Genomic DNA, 12,249 nt, shown 5'->3' with positions numbered 1-12,249 from the left:
AGGATTAAAATTTCCTCTATACGCGTTGTTACCAAAATTGTTCCTGCCAAAAAAATTCACATCCATAGATTCTTTATTATTCTTAATCAAAGTATACAAGGGAATATCATTAGGATCAGAAGAAACACTTTTACTAACAAATAATTTCATAAGTTCATCCATCTTTCCACTCAAGACATTAATTTCTTCTATCGCATGCACCTTTTTATTAGTGGATCTTTCAGTATGCCATTGAGAATAATTAACCATAATATTATCTAGGAGTTTAGTAGCTTCTCCTAAACTGATTTCCATAAAAGTGCCACCCGTGGCCGAATCTAAAAGATTTCTAGAAGCAAAATTCAATCCAGCATAAAAATTTTGTATAATCATCCATAAATTCAAACCATGAGTAGGGCAATTACGTATCATTAATTTCATCCTCTCCCAAGCTTGTGCAACATGTTCATGATCAAATTGCTTAAAATTCATAATATCGTTTCTAAGGGAGATGATCTTAGCGGGAGGAAAATAATTAGAGATAAAAGCATCTTTGCACTTATTCCATGAATCAATACTATTTTTACGCAAAGACGAAAACCAAGCTTTAGCACACTCTCTAAGCGAAAAAGGAAATAGCTTCAATTTAACAATATCATTATCCACATATTTCTTCTTTTGCATATCACACAAATCAATGAAGCTATTTAGATGGGTAGCGGCATCTTCACTAAGAAGGCCGGAAAACGGATCTTTCATGACAAGATTCAACGAAGCAGTATTAATTTCACAAGATTCGGCATCGGTAAGAGGAGCAATCGGAGTGCTATTAAAATCATTGTTGTTGGTATTGTTAAAGTCACACAATTTAGTGTTATCTTGAGCCATCGTGACAAGCAAGCAAACTAACACACAAGCAAACAAAAAGCAAGCGGGCAAAAAGAGGCAAATAGAGAAAGAGAGGGAGGATAGAGAGAGAGGGCGAATAAAATGGCAAGGGTGAAGTGGGGGAGAGGAAAACGAGAGGCAAATGGCAAATAATGTAATGCAGGAGATAAGGATTGTGATGGGTACTTGGTATATTGACTTTTGCGTAGACTCCCCGGCAACGGCGCCAGAAATCCTTCTTGCTACCTCTTGAGCACTGTGTTGGTTTTCCCCAAAGAGGAAGGGATGATGCAGCAAAGTAGCGTAAGTATTTCCCTCAGTTTTTGAGAACCAAGGTATCAATCCAGTAGGAGGCTACGCGCGAGTCCCTCGTACCTGCAGAAAACAAATAAATCCTCGCAACCAACGCGATAAGGGGTTGTCAATCCCTACATGGCCACTTACGAGAGTGAGATCTGATAGATATGATAAGATAATATTTTTGGTATTTTTATGATAAAGATGCAAAGTAAATTAAAAGCAAAGTAAAAAAGTAAAGGAAATAACTAAGTATTGGAAGATTAATATGATGAAGATAGACCCGGGGGCCATAGGTTTCACTAGTGGCTTCTCTGGAGAGCATAGGTATTCTACGATGGGTGGATGAATTACTGTTGAGCAATTGACAGAATTGAGCATAGTTATGAGAATATCTAGGTATGATCATGTATATAGGCATCACGTCCGAGACAAGTAGACCGACTCCTGCCTGCATCTACTACTATTACTCCACTCATCGACCGCTATCCAGCATGCATCTAGAGTATTAAGTTAATGAAAACGGAGTAACGCCTTAAGCAAGATGACATGATGTAGAGGGATAAACTCATGCAATATGATGAAAACCCCATCTTGTTATCCTCGATGGTAACAATACAATACATGCCTTGCTGCCCCTACTGTCACTGGGAAAGGACACCGCAAGATTGAACCCAAAGCTAAGCACTTCTCCCATTGCAAGAAAGATCAATCTAGTAGGCCAAACCAAACTGATAATTCAAAGAGACTTGCAAAGATACCCAATCATACATAAAACAATTCAGAGAAGATTCAAATAATGTTCATATACAGACTTGATCATAAACCCACAATTCATCGGTGTCAACAAACACACCGCAAAAAGAAGATTAAATTGAATAGATCTCCACAAGAGAGGGGGAGAACATTGTATTGAGATCCAAAAAGAGAGAAGAAGCGATCTAGCTAATAACTATGGACCCGTAGGTCTGAGGTGAACTACTCACACTTCATCAGAGGGGCTATGGTGATGATGTAGAAGCCCTCCGTGATCGATGCCCCCTCCGGCGGAGCTCCGGAACAGGCCCCAAGATGGGATCTCGTGGATACAGAAAGTTACGGCGGTGGAATTAGGGTTTTGGCTATGTATCTGATCGTTTGGGGGTACATAGGTATATATAGGAGGAAGGAGTGCGTCGGTGGAGCAACAGGGGGGCCACGAGGGTGGAGGGCGTGCCTGGGAGGTAGGCACGCCCCCCTACCTCATGGCCTCCTCTCTTGTTTCTTCACGTAGGGTCCAATTCTCCCGGGTCTTGTTCGTTGAGAAAATCACGTTCCCGAAGGTTTCATTCCGTTTGGACTCTGTTTGATATTCCTTTTCTTTGAAACCCTAAAATAGGCAAAAAATATAGCAATTCTGGGTTGGGCCTTCGGTTAATAGGTTATTCCCAAAAATAATATAAAAGTGGATAATAAAGCCCAATAATATCCAAAACAGTAGATAATATAGCATGGAGCAATCAAAAATTATAGATACGTTGGAGACGTATCAGTTTACATTGAGTATGACTTGACTGGATCTCTTTTACCATGAATTACAATGTCTAGTCCGTCCTTGATCTTTAAAGGTGCTCTACATTTATGTTTTGCAGTCTCAGAAAGGGCTAGCGAGATACCATCTTGTCATATCATATCATGATTGTTTTGAGGAAGTGTTGTCATCCGAGATTTATTATTATTGCTCGCTAGTTGATTATGCCATTGATATGAGTAAACATGAGACCTAAATGTTATTGTGAATATGGTTAGTTAATAATCTTTGCTGAAAACTTGAATGCTGGTTTTACATATTTACAACAACAAGAGCAAACAGAGTTTCTAAAAGTTTTTCTTTATCACTTTCAGTTTATCAACTGAATTGCTTGAGGACAAGCAAAGGTTTAAGCTTGGGGGAGTTGATACGTCTCCGTCGTATCTACTTTTCCAAACACTTTTGCCCTTGTTTTGGACTCTAACTTGCATGATTTGAATGGAACTAACCCGGACTGACGCTGTTTTCAGCAGAATTGCCATGGCCTTATTTTTGTGCAGAAATAAAAGTTCTCGGAATGACCTGAAAATCAACGGAGAATTATTTTGGAATATATAAAAAATACGGGAAGAAGAATCCACGTCAGGGGGGGCTCCACCTATCCACGAGGGTGGGGCGCGCCTCCTGCCTCGTGGGCCCCCTAACGCTCCACCGACCTCAACTCCAAATCCATATATTCGTGTTCGTGGAGAAAAAAATCAGAGAGAAGGATTCATCACGTTTTACGATACGGAGCCGCCGCCAAGCCCTAAACTTTCTCGGGAGGGCTGATCTGGAGACCGTTCGAGGCTTCGGAGAGGGGAATCCGTCGCCATCGTCATCATCAACCTTCCTCCATCACCAATTTCATGATGCTCACCGCCGTGCGTGAGTAATTCCATCGTAGGCTTGCTGGACAGTGATGGGTTGGATGAGATTTATCATGTAATCGAGTTAGTTTTGTTAGGGTTTGATCCCTAGTACCCACTATGTTCTGAGATTGATGTTGTTATGACTTTGCTATGCTTAATGCTTGTCACTAGGGCCCGAGTGCTTGATACGTCTCCAACGTATCTATAATTTTTGATTTCTCCATGTATAATATCTACTGTTTTGAATGTTTATGGGCTTTATTATACACTTTTATATCATTTTTGGGACTAACCTATTAACCTAGAGCCCAGTGCCAGTTTCTGTTTATACCCTGTTTTAGGGTTTCGAAGAAAAGGAAAATCAAACGGAGTCCCATTGACCTGAAACTTCATGGAACTCTTTTTTGGAAGGAAAGAAGCCCAGAGGACTTGGAGTGCATGTCGGGGAACCTACGAGGAGGTCACGAGGCAGGGGGGCGCCTACCCCCCTGGGCGTGCCCTCCACCCTCGTGAGCCCCTCGTGCCCCCTGACGTATTTCTTCCGCCTATATATCTCCATATACCCTAAAAAACATCCGTGAGCATAATAGATCGGGAGTTCCGCTGCTAGAAGCCTCTATAGCCACCGAAAGCCAATCTAAACCCGTTTCGGCACCCTGCCGGAGGGGGAATCCTTCTCCGGTGGCCATCTTCATCATCCCGGTGCTCTCCATGATGAGGAGGGAGTAGTTCTCCCTCGGGGCTGAGGGTATGTACCAGTAGCTATGTGTTTGATCTCTCTCTCTCTCTCTCTAGTGTTCTTGAGGTGATACGATCTTGATGTATCGCGAGCTTTGCTATTATAGTTGGATCCTATGATGTTTTCTCCCCCCTCTACTCTCTTGTAATGAATTGAGTTTCCCCTTTGAAGTTATCTTATCGGATTGAGTCTTTAAAGATTTGAGAACACTTGATGTATGTGCCGTGGATATCTGTGGTGACAATGGGATATCACGTGATTCACTTGATGTATGTTTTGGTGACCAACTTGCGGGTTCCGCCCATGAACCTATGCATAGGGGTTGGCACACGTTTTCCTCGTGATTCTCTGGTAGAACTTTGGGGCACTCTTTGAGGTCCTTTGTGTTGGTTGAATAGATGAATCTGAGATTGTGTGATGCATATCGTATAATCATGCCCACGGATACTTGAGGTGACATTGGAGTATCTAGGTGACATTAGGGTTTTGGTTGATTTGTATCTTAAGGTGTTATTCTAGTACGAACTCTAGGGCTGTTTGTGACACTTATAGGAATAGCCCAACGGATTGATTGGAAAGAATAACTTTGAGGTGGTTTCGTACCTTGCCATAATCTCTTCGTTCGTTCTCCGCTATTAGTGACTTTGGAGTGACTCTTTGTTGCATGTTGAGGGATAGTTTTATGATCCAATTATGTTAGTATTGTTGAGAGGACTTACACTAGTGAAAGTATGAACCCTAGGCCTTGTTTCCTATCATTGCAATACTGTTTGTGCTCACTTTTATCATTAGTTACCTTGCTGTTTTTATATTTTCAGATTACAAATACCTTTATCTACCATCCATATTGCACTTGTATCACCATCTCTTCGCCGAACTAGTGCACCTATACAATTTACCATTGTATTGGGTGTGTTGGGGACACAAGAGACTCTTTGTTATTTAGTTACAGGGTTGCTCGAGAGAGACCATCTTCATCCTACGCCTCCTACGGATTGATAAACCTTAGGTCATCCACTTGAGGGAAATTTGCTACTGTCCTACAAACCTCTGCACTTGGAGGCCCAACAACGTCTACAAGAAGAAGGTTGTGTAGTAGACATCAGTGCCATGATTTCAGATCTGAACCTATTATGTTTTCATCAATATATGAGAGTTCCTGATCCTATCTTGCAAGTCTATAGTCACCTATTATGTGTTATGATCCGGTAACCCCGAAGTGACAATAGTCGGGACCACTCCCGGTGATGACCGTAGTTTGAGGAGTTCATGTATTCACTATGTGTTAATGCTTTGGTCCGGTACTCTATTAAAAGGAGGCCTTAATATCCCTTAGTTTCCAATAGGACCCCACTGCCACGGGAGGGTAGGACAAAAGATGGCATGCAAGTTCTTTTCCATAAGCACGTATGACTATATTCGGAATACATGCCTACATTACATTGATGAACTGGGCCTAGTTCTGTGTCACCCTAGGTTATGACTGTTACATGATCGATTGCGTCCGGCATAATTCTCTATCACCAATCCATTGCCTACGAGATTTCCATATATTGTTCTTCGCTTATTTACTTTTCCGTTGCTATTGTTACAATCACTATAAAACACCAAAAATATTACTTTTGCTACCGTTACTTCTGCTACCGTTACCACTACTATCATATTACTTTGCTACTAAATACTTTGCTGCAGATATTAAGTTATCCAGGTGTGGTTGAATTGACAACTCAGCTGCTAATACTTGAGAATATTCTTTGGCTGCCCTTGTGTCGAATCAATAAATTTGGGTTGAATACTCTACCCTCGAAAACTGTTGCGATCTCCTATACTTGTGGGTTATCAAGAGCCAATATGAGCATCCAGGTTCCGCTATTGGTTATTGATCGGAAATGTGTCTCGGTCTTGTCTACATAGTTCTCGAACCCGTAGGGTCCGCATGCTTAACGTTCGATGACGATTTGTATTATGAGTTATGTGATTTGATGATCGAAGTTTGTTCGAAGTTCTGGATGAGAGCACGGACATGACGAGGAGTCTCTAAATGGTCAAGAGGTAAAGATTCATATATTGGAAGGCTATATTCGAACATCGGAAAGGTTCCAAGTGATTCGGGTATTTTTCGGAGTACCGGGGAGTTACGGGAATTCACCGGGAGAAGTAATGGGCCTTATTGGGCCATACGGGAAAAGAGGAGGCAGGCCAAGGGGAGGTGGCGCCCCCCCCCCATGGGTCCAAATTGGACTAGGTGAAGGGGGCGGCTCCCTCCTTGCTCTTTCCTACTCCCTCTCACTTTCCCTCTTTCCTTCTCTCCTACTCCGAAAAGGAAAGGGATTCCTACTAGGACTTGGAAGTCCTAGTAGGACTCCATACTCTTGGCGCGCCCCTAGGGGGTCGGCCTCTCTCCCTCCCTCCTTTATATACGTGGGCAGGGGCACCCCAAAGGCACTCCAAGTTTTGTCTTAGACGTGTGCGGTGCCCCCCTCCACAGTTACACACCTCGGTCATATCGTCGTAGTGCTTAGGCGAAGCCCTGCGCCGGTAACTTCATCATCACCGTCACCACGCCGTCGTCCTGAGAAACTCACCCTCTCCCTCTATTGGATCAAGAGCTCGAGGGACATCATCATGCTGAACGTGTGCTGAACGCGGAGGTGTCGTACGTTCGGTACTTGGATCGGTTGGATCGTGAAGACGTTCGACTACATCAACCGTGTTACTAAACGCTTCTGCTTTCGGTCTACGAGGGTACGTGGACACACTCTCCCATATCGTTGCTATGCATCTCCTAGATAGATCTTGCATGATTGTAGGAATTTTTTTGAATTACTACGTTCCCCAACATACATATTCCTGCCCACTTAACTAAGTGGTACTTCTTTTTGGATCTAGTTCCTTCCCAAAAAAACTTGGATCGGGGGGTGTCGAGCTTGGCATGGACGCCATCTGCTGGGAGGAACATGCCCATGGTAAACATGGGCAGCGATGAGATGTTAGTGTTCGTCAGGATGAGCCTAGCAGCCAAGGACATGAACCGACCACGCCATGGGCTGACCCTGTTCGCCACCTTGCCGGAGAGGGGTTCCCATTCTTGGATAGAAATGTGTTTGTCAGAGATGGGGAGGGCCAAGTACTTAAATGGAAAGCTCCCAAGCTTATAGTTCAGCAGGTTGGCAACGCGCAAAGCTAGAGGTGCGGCCATCCAATGGCTATATGACCTCACTTTTGAGGAAATTTATCTTGAGGCCAAAGACAATCTCGAAGGCAAGGAGGATGAGCTTGATCGAGGCAATAATGTGGTCGTCTGGCTAAAAGAGCAGCATGGTATCGTCCGCGTATTGAAGGTGTGAGACCCCTCCTGGAATGAGGTGGGGAACTACACCGCGGATGTGGTCGGCACCCTTCGCCTTGGATATCATGGCCAAGAGGGCGTCCACAACAAAATTAAAGATTAGAGGGGAGGAGGGTTCACCCTGCCTGAGCCCTCTCTTGTTGCGGAAGAAGTTCCCAACTTCTCCGTTTATAGACACCGCCGACTGGCCCCCCGAGACCAGCTGCATCACACGATGTACAAAGCCTGACTCGAAGCCCTTACGGACGAGGACCTCATGAATGAACTCCCAGTTCACTCGGTCATATGCTTTTTTGAAGTCCAGCTTGAGGAGCACATCTGGTTGCCGAGTTCGTTTAAGCTCATGGACAATCTCTTGTAGCACTACCGGACCCTCGAGGATATTACGTCCCTTGAGAAAAGCCGACTGGCTGCGGTTGATGATTCTATGTGCCACCGGGGCCAGCCGCGTCGTATATGCCTTAGCACATATTTTGAAAGGCACGTTAATAAGGGTGATAGGACGGTATTGTTTTATGGAGTCCGCCCCTTTGACTTTTGGAATTAAACTAATGACCCCAAAGTTGAGGCGCGAGATTTCTACCGTGCCTAGCGCAAATCTATTAATGATATCGTAAAACTGTGTTTTGAGCATGGGCCAAAACCGACGGAAGAAAGCCACCGGCCAACCATCCGGGCCGGGGGCAGTGTCGGTCTTCATCGATCCAATGGCCCTATCAATTTCCTCCATGGAGAAGGACAGGGCAAGGACGTCGTTTTCGGCCTGAGAAACTCGAGCTCCGACCCCCCAGAAGTCAGGTCGGAGGCGCAAGGGTTTCTCCTCCGCTGTTCCCAACAGATTGAGGTAGAACTCGTAAATGTGAGATGTAATATCCGGTTGGCTCACAAGCACCCCTTGCTCGGATTGCAGATATAGGATCGAGCATTTCCTTTTATGCCCATTAGCGTAGGCATGGAAATAGCCCGTGTTGGCGTCTCCCTTGGTGATCCACTTGACACCGCCCCGACGACGACAATATTCCTCCTCTTCCCTGAGGATGGAACGCACCTGGTTTTCGAGGGTGTATCGATTAGCCCATTCAACCTCTGAGAAGGCCCTGGAGTCTGCAAGGGCATCGAGGGATTTGATTTCTTCTATGAGGGCTTCCCTAGCTCTCTTTGACGCGCTGTCGTGGTTAGCCCCCCAACCGCGGAGGAAACTGCGCAAGGTACCGGCCACCGAGATCCATAGATCCATTGGCCCTCTGGTGCTGCCAGCCGCAGCCACCACTAGATCCCAACGAGCGATGATCAACGGGATAAACCGATCCACCTCAAACCAGCCAGTTTCAAAGAAGAAACGCTGGCTGCATTTGATCATGTCCTCCCCGGAGGCCAAGCTGAGCGGGACATGATCCGATCCTATACGGGTTTACGCAACTAGCGTACATAGGAGAAAAAGAATTTCCCAATCGGGCGTAACAAAAAAGTGATCAAGCACACTACGCACCGGAGCTAACTGCTTGTTGGTCCACGTAAATCTAGCACCGGTCCTGGCGATCTCTCGCAGGGCGGATGCCGCAATGGCGTTATTGAACATCGCCACCCTTGGCCAGTCAATATTCCGGTTATTTTTATCCGCCCTCGAGTGGATGAGATTGAAATCACCCCCAAGAACAATGGGGATGTTGGCGGCTTGCTTGGTCCCAACCAATACTTGGATTTTGCTCAAAAAATCCACCGAGCGCGAGTGATCAGCTGGGCCGTAAACACAAACGATCGCCCACGTAACTAAGGAAACACGATGTTTGATCGTAGCCGCAATAAAGAAAGAGCCAGTATCCCAGCTTACAACATCATATACATCATGATTACATCCCAAGAGAAGCCCGCCCGAGTGGCCGTTTGAGGGGATCCAACCCCACAGAAAATCTTGAAGAGGATCGAGAGTCGTGAGATCTCTAGAGGTGAAGTCCGTTTTGATCGTCTCTTGAAGTGCCACAATATCTATTTGTTCACGGGCAATGTATTCAATAAGTTGGGTGCGTCTGCCCGAGTGACCGCAACCCTGAATGTTCCATAAAAGATAGCGCATCAGATAATACGGTTGCGTAGGCGCACCCCTCTGGATGTCACCGGTTTTGCAACTCTTTTCTTAGCCGGGGCACGACTGGTGGAGGGGGTCGCGTCCACCTCCCTGCACTACTAGGGAAAAGGCTAGCAGCAGCGCGGGTTTTAGACCTATCAGTAGCGCGGGGTGGTGCGCTACTGATAAGGCGCTACAGCTAACGAATAGCAGTAGCGTGCCTCCACCCATGCTACGGCTAAATCGACTTAGTAGCAGCGAGTTCCAGGAGGAGCGCTGCTGGTAATTAGTACTAGCGCTTCTCTCTGCCCGCGCTGCTACTATTATTTCGTGTTCTGTTTCTTTTTTATTTCATGTTGTATTCGTACACCTTTACACAAATTTTCATACAACAGGAATTTACAAATTGTTTTTACATCATAATGAGTTATTACATCACAGGGTGAAAGAACCGTGTGGACTAGTTTCAAGTGGACAGACATCCACTTGAAACTAATCCGCGGTTCTTTCACCCCATGATATAATAAATATCATCATCATCATATCATTAAAAACTTATCATCATCATCATCATCATATCATTGGTCACTAGTCGTAATCACAAGTACTCCTCACATCTTCAACTCTAACACATTGTATCACATAATAAACATATTGTACCTCATAGGACCTACTACATTCTCTTAGGACCTACTATATTCTCTAAGGTAAAATAGCAAAAAACAAGATAGCCCCTCGCTCTCCATTATGGAGAATGCAGATTATCCTGTCTCCAATTCTTGCCTTTCGCTTAATGTTGCTTCCAAGAACCTCCTTACGAATGTCCAAACATTTTTTCCACTCTTTGATTAGCATGTGTTCACCGGTTTTAGAAATTCGATATGCACAGGTGAGATCCATAGGATGACCTGGCTGTAGGTTCAGAACTTCAAGGCGACCATTGTAATACATCAGATGAGGCACACAATCCATCGGGATTTTCTGTTGAAAAACATAGTAATAACTTCGTAGTTAGAAATGATGTACTAGTTTTAGAAGTATGCAAAAGATGCACGGATGTCGTAATAGTAAAATATCTTACCAGGGTATCTCCATAGAAGTTATCATGGTTCAACACGTGCACTAGTGGCACGTATTCACCATAATTTGGAGGAGTTCGATAATAGGTATTGTAATTCTCAAAAAAAAGTACAATAAGCAATCAGATGATTTTTCTCCTTATAAGTTAATTTGGAGCCATCAGTGTAGTGGGTTTTGTCTACCATCTTCTGCACATTCTTTGAAGATTCAAAATAAGCTGTCAATGGAAATAAGCTGCCAACTATTTTGAAATAAACAATATAAATTAGTTAATAACTATGTTTGAGAAACACACATTGCGGTAGAATCGGAAGCGTATCAACAAGGACCCAAATGTCCATATTGTCTTGCTCGATGTCAGGATCACCAAGATCCATGCTGACAATCATACCCTCATAAAAACCATACATTTTGCAAAGTGCTTCCCAATTTTGGCAACCAAAATGGGTTACGCTCTGAGAATTGTACAGATTTACTTCAAAATCGATATCATGATGGGTCCTTAGGTGTATTTTCTTTGTTTGAAAATTTTCATGGTCTTCAAAACCCATCCTCTCCAAGACATAGCGTCTTGCATGGCATGGGATAAGCTAGTCGAATTGTAAAAGATGAAAATTAGACGTTGAAATAGTTGAAGTCATGCTTAATTATGAAAAAAACACTTGTCGTTGTTGCGTACCGTTTCAACATCCAAGGTCTCCTCGAGCTTAATGTTGAAGCGCCGATCTTCATCCAGCTGAACGAACCTGTCGCACATACCTCGATCATCGTGGCACCAACTGCACTCCCCCGGGAGACTGTCCTCGTCCGAGTACGACATTTCCTACATTCATAATTCAAAGATTAAACTTGTACATATTCTAGCACAAGTCATGCCAGAATTCACGGAAAAATCCGGCATGACCTTTGCTAAAAAAGGACATATCGAGCGCCTGAAATTTGCCGGAACGGAAATTAATCAACACTCCGGCAAAACATAGGCCACTCGGAGGTGTAAGCAAAACATGAAATAATTGCTTAAACTAAAAAATAACACCAAATATGGCATGTTCAACTAGTTCTACTAATTCAACTAGTTCTATTAATTCAACTAGTTCTTACTAAATATAAACTTAGTCTAAAAAGAAAAAAACTAGTTCTTTCTAAAAATGAAGTAGTTCAACTAGTTATTAATTTACTTACTATACTATTTCAACTAAAACTTAACTAGTTCAACTAAAACTAAACTAGTTCTATTAATTCAACTAGTTCTTACTAAATATAAACTTATAATAAATAGAAAGAAACTAGCACATCTACTACTACTAATTAACATGTACTACTGCTAATTATACAACTAGTTTACCATCACTACTAGTAATTAATATCCACTACTTCTAAAAATCATTATCTATGAACCCTAAATTAACATCTACTACTACTAAAATCATC

Source organism: Triticum urartu, chromosome 6A, assembly GCF_056163025.1.
Source record: "Triticum urartu cultivar PI428250 chromosome 6A, HENAU_Tu73, whole genome shotgun sequence".
In the NCBI taxonomy this organism is placed as follows: Eukaryota; Viridiplantae; Streptophyta; class Magnoliopsida; order Poales; family Poaceae; genus Triticum; species Triticum urartu.
This window is presented reverse-complemented; position numbering follows the sequence as displayed.